Raw genomic sequence first — 12551 nt, forward strand, 5'->3', positions numbered from 1 at the left:
ACATTTTCTCTGAGGAAAAGGGGAGGAATTGGTTGTTGAGTGATAGAGAACAGGACAAACCCCCCCAACAGGAAATGTCAGCAGCTGGTTCAAAATATCTCGAGATAAGAGACGTCGAGTCCTCACGTATGTAACACTGTCTGGCACATTCCAGATTACTAGTACTGCCAACACCCAAAAGACTGGGGACTGAACTTAAGTCTATTGTTTCTGTCAGAACTCCATAAAAGTGCTCTTCTAGACATGCACAAGCATTTGGCAGTTTGTAATTGTTGTACCAGTTAGCAGCTGGAGTTCCTTGCAGGGTTGTTCTGACTCTGAGAGAGTTGTTCTTTTTGCTCTGAGCTGCATCAGCGGAAGTAAGCCCTTTATAGAAGCCTCACATTGATTGAAGCAGAGGAGATTGGCGGGGCTAAACCGGGGCGTGCAGCGCGCACAAGTGATTGATTCATCTGGTGTGAATGGAGGAGCGCCGTCGACACAGCTCAATATCATCAGCTGCGTGTCGCAGGCGAAAGAAAACAAACAAGGAAGCACATGTCAGCCAGATAGATGAGGGCTCTCTGTGTGTGGAGCTGCTGCTGCACGGGAGCCGTTTGTTTGAGCGATAAGAACGCCCCGAGCCAGCCAGGAGACAGAGGAGCAGGAGGCCGGCTAAGAGCAGGCAGAGACAAACCACCACTCCAGGCAGCTCACACACACACACACACTACTGTACAGTGCTGCTACAGAGTGGCATAAGAGAACAGCAGTACCTCTGCACCAGCATAGATGCTCAGATGAGTGAGCTCATCTAAACTGATCTCCTCTCCTCAGACACAGAGCACAGCTCTAGGCTCCACTTCTGTGGTGGTGTTATTGGGGATAGATAAGTTGATCAAATGCTTCGTTGTCAAATGTAACCAGAAACAGCCATTGACTGTCGATGTGAAATTTGGGAGGTTATTACATTTCCGTTGTGGCAGAATTTTCCTCTGTGTGTGATTTTCATAACTAGAGAGAGAGAGAGAGAGAGAGAGTGATCATGCTCTGTATAGCCTCTGACCTAAAGGACTGAATATTGTTCCTGCCTCTGGCTGTGTGAATGAAAGCTGTTGCTGAAGGAGGCTCAGGAGCCAGCAGTGATGATGGCTTCTTAGGTAGGTGGTCTCTGTAGTATTGTGTTACGGAGATGGATGGTGTCGTTAAGCGGCTCCCATGAAGAGGCAACCTCCCCACAACCCCCTCAGGAGTCTCATCATCCGTGTGACTGGGATGAGCTGCAGTTTGATACACGCCCCATTTAAAGCCTCCTCCATTCTGGGGACAACAGTCTGGGGACCGTGGCCCTGCAGGCTGTGGCTGCCTCTCCCCCAGTGGGGTTTCCCATTGATTAAGTGACACTGTGTTCCATTGCTGTTTTTCATCTTAAAGTGGCCTCCATATTCCCTATTACCACAGCCCATATCGGAGCTCGACCAGAGGCCCACTACAGCCAAGCTCTATAGTTCACCCGGTGCTTCTGCAATTAATTCTGGTCATGGGACATGGGACATTTTTCAAAGGATTGCACCGCGGTTTAAGTAATGTGGTTTATAAATTATAGAAGGCATTAATTAATGGGATGTGTATGCTCTGTTTTGACTGAGATTTGATAAATAGGACCACTTCTCTGGCAGAGTGCTTGCTCTTTGCCCTTCATAGGTCAACTCACTGGAGTAATTACTCCCTGCTCAGGACTAATTTGGGGAGCTTGCCCTCGGAGCTTAGTCACCACATTACTCCATCAGTGCCGAATAAGAGAAGAGCATGGGGAGACCATCTGCTCCGTGTACAGTATGTCGGATGTTGATGAGGCTTGAACATCTGAACTGTTGGAGGACCTATTATTTAGAAATGTCTTGGGTCAACGTTTTGTTAAGGACTACCTGTGGATACTTTTACATGAAGGGCTTAGTGTCACTGGTGTTGTGTATTGTGACCCTGGTTCTCTAATATAAGTATTACACTGTTATATTTGTAATATCCTACAGCCAATTATAAGTATTATTCGTGACAATATAATGTTTCCTCCTCTGTTCAATGGGAGGGCATAGGCAAGGACAGTCACATGGCACTTTCTCTCCGACACACACACACACCCACACACACACAGAAAGAGCTTGGTTGATACTAATAGAAAACTCAATCTCCTCTCCCCTTCCTGAGAGGCAAAGTGATTCTGGTGCTTGAAAAGATTAATAGCCCTCAAGAAGAAATTAATCAGGTGGTCTCCAGGGCTTGACTCCTCCAATCGGTGTGCAAATAGAATTTCTTTTGTGCTCTCTCTTTCTCATGCTATGTTGCGCGGGCAGCTCCGTTCTCCCTTTGTGGCCCTGTTGTATCGTGTTTCTCAGAATGGCGCTGCCTGAGATGAGGACCAGCTCCAGTGAATACGAAGGGAACCAGGTGTCCATTTCACCAGCTAATTTCTTCATACTTTGTAGTTCTTCCTTATGAATGACTGGCATACATATACTGTCTTAATGAATGAATGAATGTGAGCGTTGTTGTGCACTGTATGTATTTGTCTGTCTGTCTGTCTGTCTGTCTGTCTGTCTGTCTGTCTGTCTGTCTCAGTGACAGTCAGGTTGCACTAGCAGAAATGATCTAAATTGGAATTCTCCTGCCCTTTATCCTAGTGGAAACAGCACCTCGTTATGCACTGTGTACATGTGTGTAGATGTGTGCTAGAGTTGTCGTCCACTCGTCCGCTGCAGCACTGCCTCACTGATTCACTCTAATTGGTGTGAGCAATGTCCGTTAAATCACTCCCTACTCTCCGTGGACATGTGCTATCAGACCGCTTAATTCAGCAAATTATCTCTGCCATGCGGGGGCTGTGTGTGTGTGTGTGTGTGTGTGTGTGTGTGTGTGTGTGTGTGTGTGTGTGTGTGTGTGCGTGCGTGCGTGCGTGTGTGTGTGTGCGCACTCTTCTGCACACTCCTCTCTCCTCATCTCGTTAAACACTGTCGGTTTCCATTGACACCATGCTCTGCCTCCCTGTTCAGGAGAGGGAGAGATTTGAGGTGCATGAGGTAGAGCTCGACTCGCTCACACTGTCCTGCTGCCCACACACACACACACACACACACACACACACACACACACACACATATTATGCTCCTGATGAGACTTCTGAAAGGACTCCTTGCACCTCAATAGCTTTACATATAATGGTGTGACGTTGCTATATATTTCTCCATACATAAACTTATTTTTCAAAAAGTCAGTGGGGTGGTACTTCTACCTGATGTGTTTTGAATGTTGCCCTACTGAATATACTGAACCCCTTGTCTGTGTCATCTTTTGCTATTACCAATTCTCTTCTTGGCCAGTCTATACTGTGATGGTAGTCTCTGTGCTCTCCAAAACGCCACACTCCTATGTTTGTTTTCATAGTTTATACAGCTGTCAAACATGATTCATATTTCATGAGACTCTGCTTGAGGGAGTCTGCAAGTGTTTGGGGACTTGGAAACAACCAACCAAAACAGCTATGTTCCCTCTCTTTTCCCCCCTCTCCCTCTCCTCCTGTCTTCTGGTTTCACTGAACTGGATGGCTCTTTTATGAGTCCTGAAATGCTAGCGCAGGATCAAAATAAACCAGGGACAGCTAGCTCTCTTAACGTCAATGAGTTCTTGATGGATCACTTCATTTTAAGCAGAGTACCAGATTTACAATCATCGTAAAGGTGCTTACACATTTCAACACATATTTCTTCTTCAAAGCCGAGCGGCGTGGCGGCACAGTGCTGTAGCGGTGAGAAAGTGAGCGGCTCAGGGGCTGTTTGTTCTGTGGTATGTCCAGGGGACAGTGACCTCTGACCTCTCTCTGAAGTGTCAGTGTCTGTTCCCCCGTACATTGTGCAGAGACCAGCCTTACACACTAATGATGCCTCACGGACATTAGCATGTAGCTAACAGGCTGGGAACAAAGCCTCTGTGCACACGCTCCCTACTTGCTCCGTAGACAAGCTCCCCCAGGCACTCCTATCACAGGCTGTTGGCTCTGATGAAAGATTCTGCTCACACGCTCACTCTCTAAACTCACTCTGCAGTCGAAGGAAAGGGCTCCAACTCCTGCCATGAACTCTAAGCGAGCGAAATGCATGGGTTTTCCACTCTTGCCTACACAGTGTAACGTAGCCTGAGTGCTGCGTATCCTCCAACTCGCTCTCTAAGCTCAACCTCTCTTTCTCACAGTTTCTTCACCCATGTATGTACACATCACCCTCGTCTCGCCCCCCCCCGGGACGCCATGTATGAAAACAGATCCCTGTATGTGTCGCTACGCCGAGCCTGTCAGCCTGTCACTGAGACCGCCCTCCGCGATTCAATCGCTGCTCTCAGCACTAAGAGGTGTAGATTACGGCTGTGCCTCCCAGCCTACACACAGCAGCAACAGAGATGATGGGGGGGGGGGTGGGGAGGAGGGGGGGAAGCAGATTCCCACCAGTGTGGCATGTGATTAGGATGTGTCACACGGCTGTCTGAGCTTCACACTCACTCTTTGTCTCTTTAAGGGGACGAGGGACCTCCTGATACTCATCAAAGGATTAGACCCCAGGCAAAATGAAATGCGCAAATAAGCATGTCAAAAAGGGAGACAAGAAGGGGAAGACTGGGACGTCACCTCTTAAAGTAGGCCATGTAGTGCCGGTCTCTGTACCACCATTTATGTGTACTGTAATATGACTGGCAGATCGTGGAATTTTCCTGACATCAGAGCTATGGAATACCCATGTAGTATGCTAATGGTGTTTGAGACGACATTGTGTCAGATGAGATAAGGAGAGCACTAATGGGTAATAAAATTATCTGCTCTACTAGGGGAAGGAGCAGATTGTCTAACAGGCTCTTACATAAGCCGTGATAAGGTTATTGGATCCATTACTCTTACAGGGAGGCCATCGACCTCTGAACCCTGGCAGAGTGGCTGGGTAGACTAACCTTTAGATGGGGCAGAACGGTGCTTGTTGATAATTAAATGGGTATGTATGTGACTTTCGACTTACACTATTGCTGGCATTGAGGACTGTACTATTACCTGGGCAGTTGAATGTATTAAGCTAGTTATCAGGTCAACATGTGGGTCAAAGAGGCTATTCTAACCAGTCAACATTGTCCAGCACAGCTGATCTGGTTAGATTGTGTTGTGAGAGGAGTATGCCATGCCAGAGATCTATTGCAGAGATTTTTATGATGACTAAGCAAAGCAAAGCAAAGAGGAGAGGCAGGGCTCGGATGGTGGCAGTCTCTGCAGAGGAATCTGCTCTCTCATAGCGGCTCAAAACTGCCACAGAAGTCCTGAGCCCAGACCAGACCAGACCAGATCAGCATCTGAGCTGGAGGAGAGGAGGAATTTACACTGGGGCTAAAGGGGTATATTCCACTCTAATATATCCCATCCCTGAGTTTGTAACCTTAACGTGCACTAATCTCTCCGACACAAAATCAATGAGGCGCCCACCCACACACCATTCATCTCCTTGTGGTAGACTGTTGGCTCCTAGTCCGAGCCAGGGAAAACTCAAGCCTCCACACATCTGCACAGAGTTAGCATCGCTCTCAGATTTATGAGGGTGTCGAAGAACCAGTCACACTTACACACCTTCCCCCATAGCAACTGGGGTAAAACTGGGACACACTTTACTGTAGGCACTGTACACAGAAACAATAAAGAACTTTCTGAAATTTACAAAACTAGTGGAAATTGCAACTTATTTGCACATACACATATTGACTATTTTGTAACCTATACATGGTGTTTGTGTCTACGTTGTTTTTGTGTCTGTTGAACAGATGATTTTACCATAGAAATGCTGTAGCATTGCCACTAAGTGTGTATTTGGTCTAGTGTTTAGTATTCAACTGATAGACAACACTCCAGCTCTTGGGTGGCAGGCAGACAGCAGTGAATAAATCCATGAGAGGATGATTGTCTGTGTCTGTGATGCTCTGTGAGAGTAGAGCAGCAGAGAGACTGTGGTGCCAAAGTTGACACTGGCTTTCTGAGAGGCCCATTCTTGGAGATGTGCAGCTTGGCAGCTTTACACATTCATCCTGCAAGAGCAAGAATGTGAAACACTGACAACATCGTGACAAGCTCTAATCATACACAGACCTGATTCTGAATCAGGCACACAGCATGCTCTCATCTGCCAAGCTGTAGGATTTCATATTTATACAACAGAAAAATGTAAAGATGAAAAGGAACCGTAACAAGTAGCTCCGGGAGACAGTTAAACCATTAATCAATGTAATGATATTCCTTGTCATTGTAGATAATTGATGCTAATAAATGTCATGTGGCAAGCCTGGTTAAGCGCTTACTTGAAGGGTGATGTTTTACTCTCAACTGAGTGTGGTTGGCAGGAACATGGGATCAGTGTATGGGATTTTACTAGTGCAGTTACATGGATCAATGCATTACACATGATCTGCCCTAGGCACATGTTCGACTGTGAAAACATTCGCTCCAGTGGACATGCCACAACCCCGCACCACTGGCCTGTGGAAAAGCCTGTTTTCTGGCGCTTGAGTCCAAATGGGGATTTTCAATGAGATCCTGTGCTACCATTGAAATGACCTATGACCATGAGTTCTGTATGGGGAGAGTAAGACATGGTCATTTGAATATCTTAGAGAGAAGAACTAGGAGATGTGTAGGCAGGCATGTATGCATTTATCTCATGCTGGAAATCAATGTCCCATATGAGTTGGTGTTTTTGCCATCTGGTGCAATTTGTTTTCAATGTGCATTGGTTCTAACAACTCAAATTTCCAGTTAATGGTACTATCAACAACCGATTGTATCATACACATCAAGGAAATACTGGCTCAGTCTAGCCTTCCCCTGTAGACAGAAAGGGGCACACTCTCACCCCAGGCAAGGAAATCCAGGTGTATTAACAAGTCAATGAGAAATTCATGTGTGGATCATTTCACAGTGAGCACATCTGACCTTTGTTAATGATGCCACTCAAACCTGCAGGTGGTGTTTCAGAGACTGCCAAATTAACTCCCGCAGGACCACAGTGCACTGCAATGCTTCAACCACTTCTGATTATGTGAAGTAAAGTAATATGCAAGGACGTTAGATTCCCTCTTTAAGAGATCAAAATCATAACATTGTCTAGGTTTACATCTGAATTGAGCAGCTTGCATGATGTTAGATTCGTTTAGATTTCCACCCCTATTGTTCACCCAAATGTCTTCTCTGCAGAATTCTATTTGGTTGTATGGTATGCAAAGGTATTTTTCTTAGTGAGCTGTCATCTGTGCATAGAGATGTTGGTTTTTCACATTTCTTCACTTTTTTTCATTCACTGCATGCCACTGCAAATCCTCACCGCTGCTTTTCTGATGAATCACTCCTATGAATGCATTCTGCTGAAAGAAGATCCTTAAACTCTATTCAACCTGAGCCACAGCATGTTTCAAGATAGGGCTCGCGTCGTCTTAACAAGCTGTTTATTCCACTCCTTCCTTCTGTGCCCGTCTCCTATTTTCCATCTATTTCTGCTACTTTCAATCCTTCTCTTCCCATCTTTTGCAACCTCTAATTCTATCTCCCCTGTACCCTCTGTCCATCTCCTGCTGACTCACCCTCTCAATCTTCCTTTCTCACCACTTCTCCTTTCCCCTCCCCCATTTTCCTTGCTTCTCCTGTTACTTTCTTCTTCTGCATCTCTCACTTATCGCGTCCAGTATCATAGGAAACTAATGTGAAGGCTGGCTGCTCTCTCACTGCTTAAATCTCTCTATAATGGAGCCCAAGGGTATCTGAAATTGAGTGTGAAGACTGCATCAAGGTCATTTACTCCACTCTGCAGGATAGTGATGGATGTCTTGTCTGATTGCTCGATTTGGCTGTCCTACTTGGGGGAGGCATATCCCATAGCACGAGTCAAGAGGGGAAGAGTCTTGCCTTTCCAACAATGGTCAGAAAGTCATCCCCAGAGAGCAGCGGCCAGCAGACAGAGAGACAGAAAGAGAAGAGAGAGACAGACACAGACAGGCAGACAGACACAGACAGGCGGACAGACAGATGGGGAGAGAGAGGGGGGGGGGGGGGGGGGGAGTGGGAGAGAGAGGGGAGGGAGGGGGAGAGAGAGGGGGAGAGAGAGGGGAGAGAGAGGGGAGAGAGAGACAGACAGACAGACAGACAGACAGACAGACAGACAGAGAGAGAGGGGGGGGAGAGGAGAGCGAAAGAGAGAGAGACAGACAGACAGACAGACAGACAGACAGAGAGAGAGAGAGAGAGAGAGGAGAGTAAAAGGGGAGACTGAGGAGAGAGAGACGGACACAGACAGGCGGACAGACAGATGGGGAGAGAGAGAGGGGGGGAGAGGGGGAGAGAGACAGACAGACAGACAGACATAGAAAGGCAGACAGACGGGGAGAGAGGAGAGAAAGAGGAGAGAGAGACAGACAGACAAGCATACAGATAGAGAGAGAGAGAGAGAATGGTGGGGGAAATATAATCGCCATGAGAGCCTAGGGAGAGAATCATTCCTGTGTTACTGTATCAGGACTTTAAAAGCAAACATTAAAAGGGATGAAAAAAGTATCTATTGATTGCTGGTTGGATGGTGCATTGCCACTCAGTCTGTCAATGCACTAATCTGCCAAATTGACTGCATCTCAGCAGCATTGTGTGTGACCAAACAGCTGGATCCAGTCTAAACACCATAAACACCAGCCATACTTGGCTGAAGCCTCTCCCTAGAGCCTGTGATTTATAATCCAGAGGATTGTGTGCACTTCTGGGAATTACTATATAAGAACATTGCAGAACATTGAAGCCTCCCAACAGTACCAGTCTTTCCTCACAGCTCAGCAGGGACCAGAGCTGATGCGTAGATTTGTTTTGACATTTTGCAATTTTGTCTGTGTGCCTAATTCCCTTTGCTCAAATACAGTGGAAACTGGTGACCCTTGATGACCTTGTTTATCCAACCTCATTACATCCAATTGGTCAATTGCTCATTCAGCCATACTGTATAGGGAAACAAGCTTTAGCATTGTGACATGATTCAGAATATTTGATAAATGCACAAATCAATATCCTCTATAACAGACCATCATAGATAATACCTAAATGGAATATTTCACATACAGTATATTAAGCATGTTTATTAAGCTCAATTTCTGAAGACAAAGCATCTGGAAAACATATTAAACATAAAAATGGAGGCACAGTCTTATCCTTTATCAACAAAGAGGTAATTGACAACTGATGCATGATTGTCTTATTCTTTAGTCAATGTTATGTTTGGGAGTTAACAAACCGTGAGATTGGGCCGTGCCTCTGCGCTGCACATTCTCAGCTTGCAGGCCTTTTGTTATGCAGCCTTTTGTGGCGTATGCCCTGAATTCATTGAAACTCTCTACTGCTGAGGGAGTTGAAGGAACCTTTTCTTACACACTCTCTCTCTCCCTCACACGCACGCATGCACACACACACACACACACACACACACACACACACACACACACACACACAGATGCACAAAGACTGAAGCACTGCCAGCATTTCATGGGATAATCTACCTTCCTGAAGGTTTGGCAAAGCCTCCCCCTGGTCCTCCTTATCGGCCCAGTGTAAGCAGCATGTGGTTTCCTGCCAACTTCTGGGGCCGTGAGCTGCCTCTCCAAACAGGAACACGCATGGAGACATTCCTCTGCTGGAGGAGGAAACAGTGTCCTCAGCCCCCCCCCCCCCCCCCCCCGACCCCCTCCTCCTTCTCCCTAGACACTTAAACACATCCCACACAACCCTCAACTCCTCAGGGTCTTGACCACAGTACAATCCATCCACACCCACACAGTCCGAGGCAATTTAACACTGAGCACACTCATAGAGATGTAACTGGAGGAGTGTGTGTGTGTGTGCTTACGTACGTGAGTGAATGCAACAAGGATTGGAAATTAATTTAGTGATGCATCCATCATCAGCTTACTGCACCTAATTTATCATCATGCATTGTCAGAATTCCATAAGAGGAGTCGATTTGTTGAGGATCAATACAGCTGATCAAGTTGAATAAAATACACACAATCAGCAAACATGGTTTTATCCTCTTCAGCTTCAATAATGGAAACATGTGGTTATCTTTAGTATGCCTCTGCACCCTCTATATCTGTTGTGTGCGGAAGAAGTCTTACACAATTCCTGCAAAGACCTCTGCTTTTCAGCAATCAATGAAAAACATCTGTGGCAAATACATACATGCTGTGCGACAAGTCAACAGCAAACAATATTGGACGCAAACACACACACATGGGTAAAATCACTGGGTGAAAGGTCAAGTATAGAGCAATTCACTTTCACTCATTACCAGTTGCAAGATAATCAACAAAATGGTCTAGTCATCTTCAAGGGAAAATTCCATTCTACGAGAAGATGACTTGTCCTTCAAATAAGGAAAAGTATATTTGATGAGGATGAATAATAATTTAATTAGTAAGGGACACAACGGATAATAAACATGGCTGACTAATTGGAGAACAGTGTCATTTTAAAGAGCATCTCAGCGGTGGATTTCAAGAGGCAGTGAGGAAGGTTTGAAAGCATTGTTTTTGCTTAGTTTCCTCTTCCCTGGTATGAGAGTTTCATTGATCTTGTAACGTCATCAGGGAACATAGAGAGAGAGACCTTGATTAATCACGATCCTTCCTGACCTTATGTGTCCTAATCTGCTATCCTGCTTGCTTCTTAACAGCCTATTCTCTCTATCTACTGTACTCTCTCTATCTCAAGTCTTTTCTCATTTAACCTCCCCTTCTCTCTTCATCTCATCCACTACACTGTTTCCGAGTCAAATTAATCTTTTCCAAAAAACAAGTAAACATAGAGAAATGGCTACAGCAAGTACAACTTGTTTTGTCTTTCTTTCTCTTGATGGTTTCTATATAGCCCAGTATCCTCTCAATTACTCTTGACCCTACATCCCTACATGTCTGTAATCTCTAATCAGAGTGCGTGCAGATTTAAATACATTTCACTCTGATCAAATCAGAAATTGAACAGCAACACAGTACAGATTTCTCATAAGATATTCAGTGAGGGGAATTGTAGAGTATGTCTGAGCCACGGCACATTCTCAGTTGTTGACAGCTTGGCAATGTGCCAATTGCAGATCATACATTCTTTTCTGAGCAATAACGAGATTCAATGAGGGAAAGGGAAACTTCTTTAACTGTAATGTGGGTGGAGCTGTTGTTCACACACTTACTGTATATGTGTTATGTGCCTAATTTGTGGTATTGTTTATCCTCCATTTGCGCCTCTACACTCAGTTATCACGGATGCCTTTTCTCATAATGTGAACTGTATTACTGTAATGATTATATACACTCACCTTATTAGGAACACTTTATTAGGAACACTATGCAAATACTGGGTAGGGCCTCCCTTCGCTCTCAAAACAGCCTCAAGTTCTTTGTGGCATTGATTCCACAAGATGTTGGAAACATTCCTTTGAGATTCTGGTCCATGATAACATGATTGCATCACGCAATTCTGTGCAGATTTTTCAGGTGCACTTTCAAGCTGTGAATCTCCCGTTCTACCACATCCCAAAGGTGTTCTATTGGATTCAGATCCGGTGACTGGGAAGGCCACTGAAGAACACTGAACTCATTGTCATGTTCATGAAACCAGTTTGAGACGACTTTCGCTTTGTGAAAATGGTGCGTTATCATGCTGGAAGTAGCCATTAGAAGATGGGTAAATGTGGCCATGTGGGGATGCATATGGTCAGCAACAATACTCAAGTAGGCTGTGGCATTCAAGTGATGACTGCTTGGTATTAACAGGCCCAAAGTGTGCCAAGAAAACATTCCCCACACCATTACACCACCTCCACCATGAGAAGGTGTACAGGTGTTCCTAATAAAGTGTTCGGTGAGTGTAAGTGTAGACATTTTGACTTTGTGGCAATGAATGCAGACGGAATGACTGGGTGGAGGGCAGAGCCAGTGTGACAGACAGCCAGGACTGACACTGAACCAGCAGCATGGATCCTCTCTGTAGACAAAAAGAGGGATTCACAATAGGACCTAGAGCCTTGGAAAGTGGCTAATGAGGCTACATGATTCACGCTTCATCTCCCCCACTGAGAGAGTCTTGTCCTGGGCAGAGGGAGGCCTCCAAGGGGTGCAACATTTGCCCCACTCATTCAATGGTGAAGCCTACTAGCCATGAGAATGGGCGGATATAGGAGGTCCTCCATGGCACACTATTCCGATGCAAATTCTGAACAAGGTGGCCATGTGAATGAGTATCTGAGTCATTATAATGCTGGACCCTGCAACCACAGAGTAGGTAACACTGGAGGCTTTTCAATGTGTTCAATGACAATTATCACAGGTGTATGTCCAGTTAAGCATCGTTAACATCCATCCCATACACACTCTACTAGGCTGGACTGCATACCTGTGGTGTGACATCAGTGTGTTGCGTCTGACTGCTTTCACACATTCACACTTTGGCTCATTTAGCAGATGGTCTTTTGGCACTT

The sequence above is a fragment of the Argentina silus genome (genome assembly GCF_951799395.1).
Source record: "Argentina silus genome assembly, chromosome: 4".
Taxonomy (NCBI): Eukaryota; Metazoa; Chordata; class Actinopteri; order Argentiniformes; family Argentinidae; genus Argentina; species Argentina silus.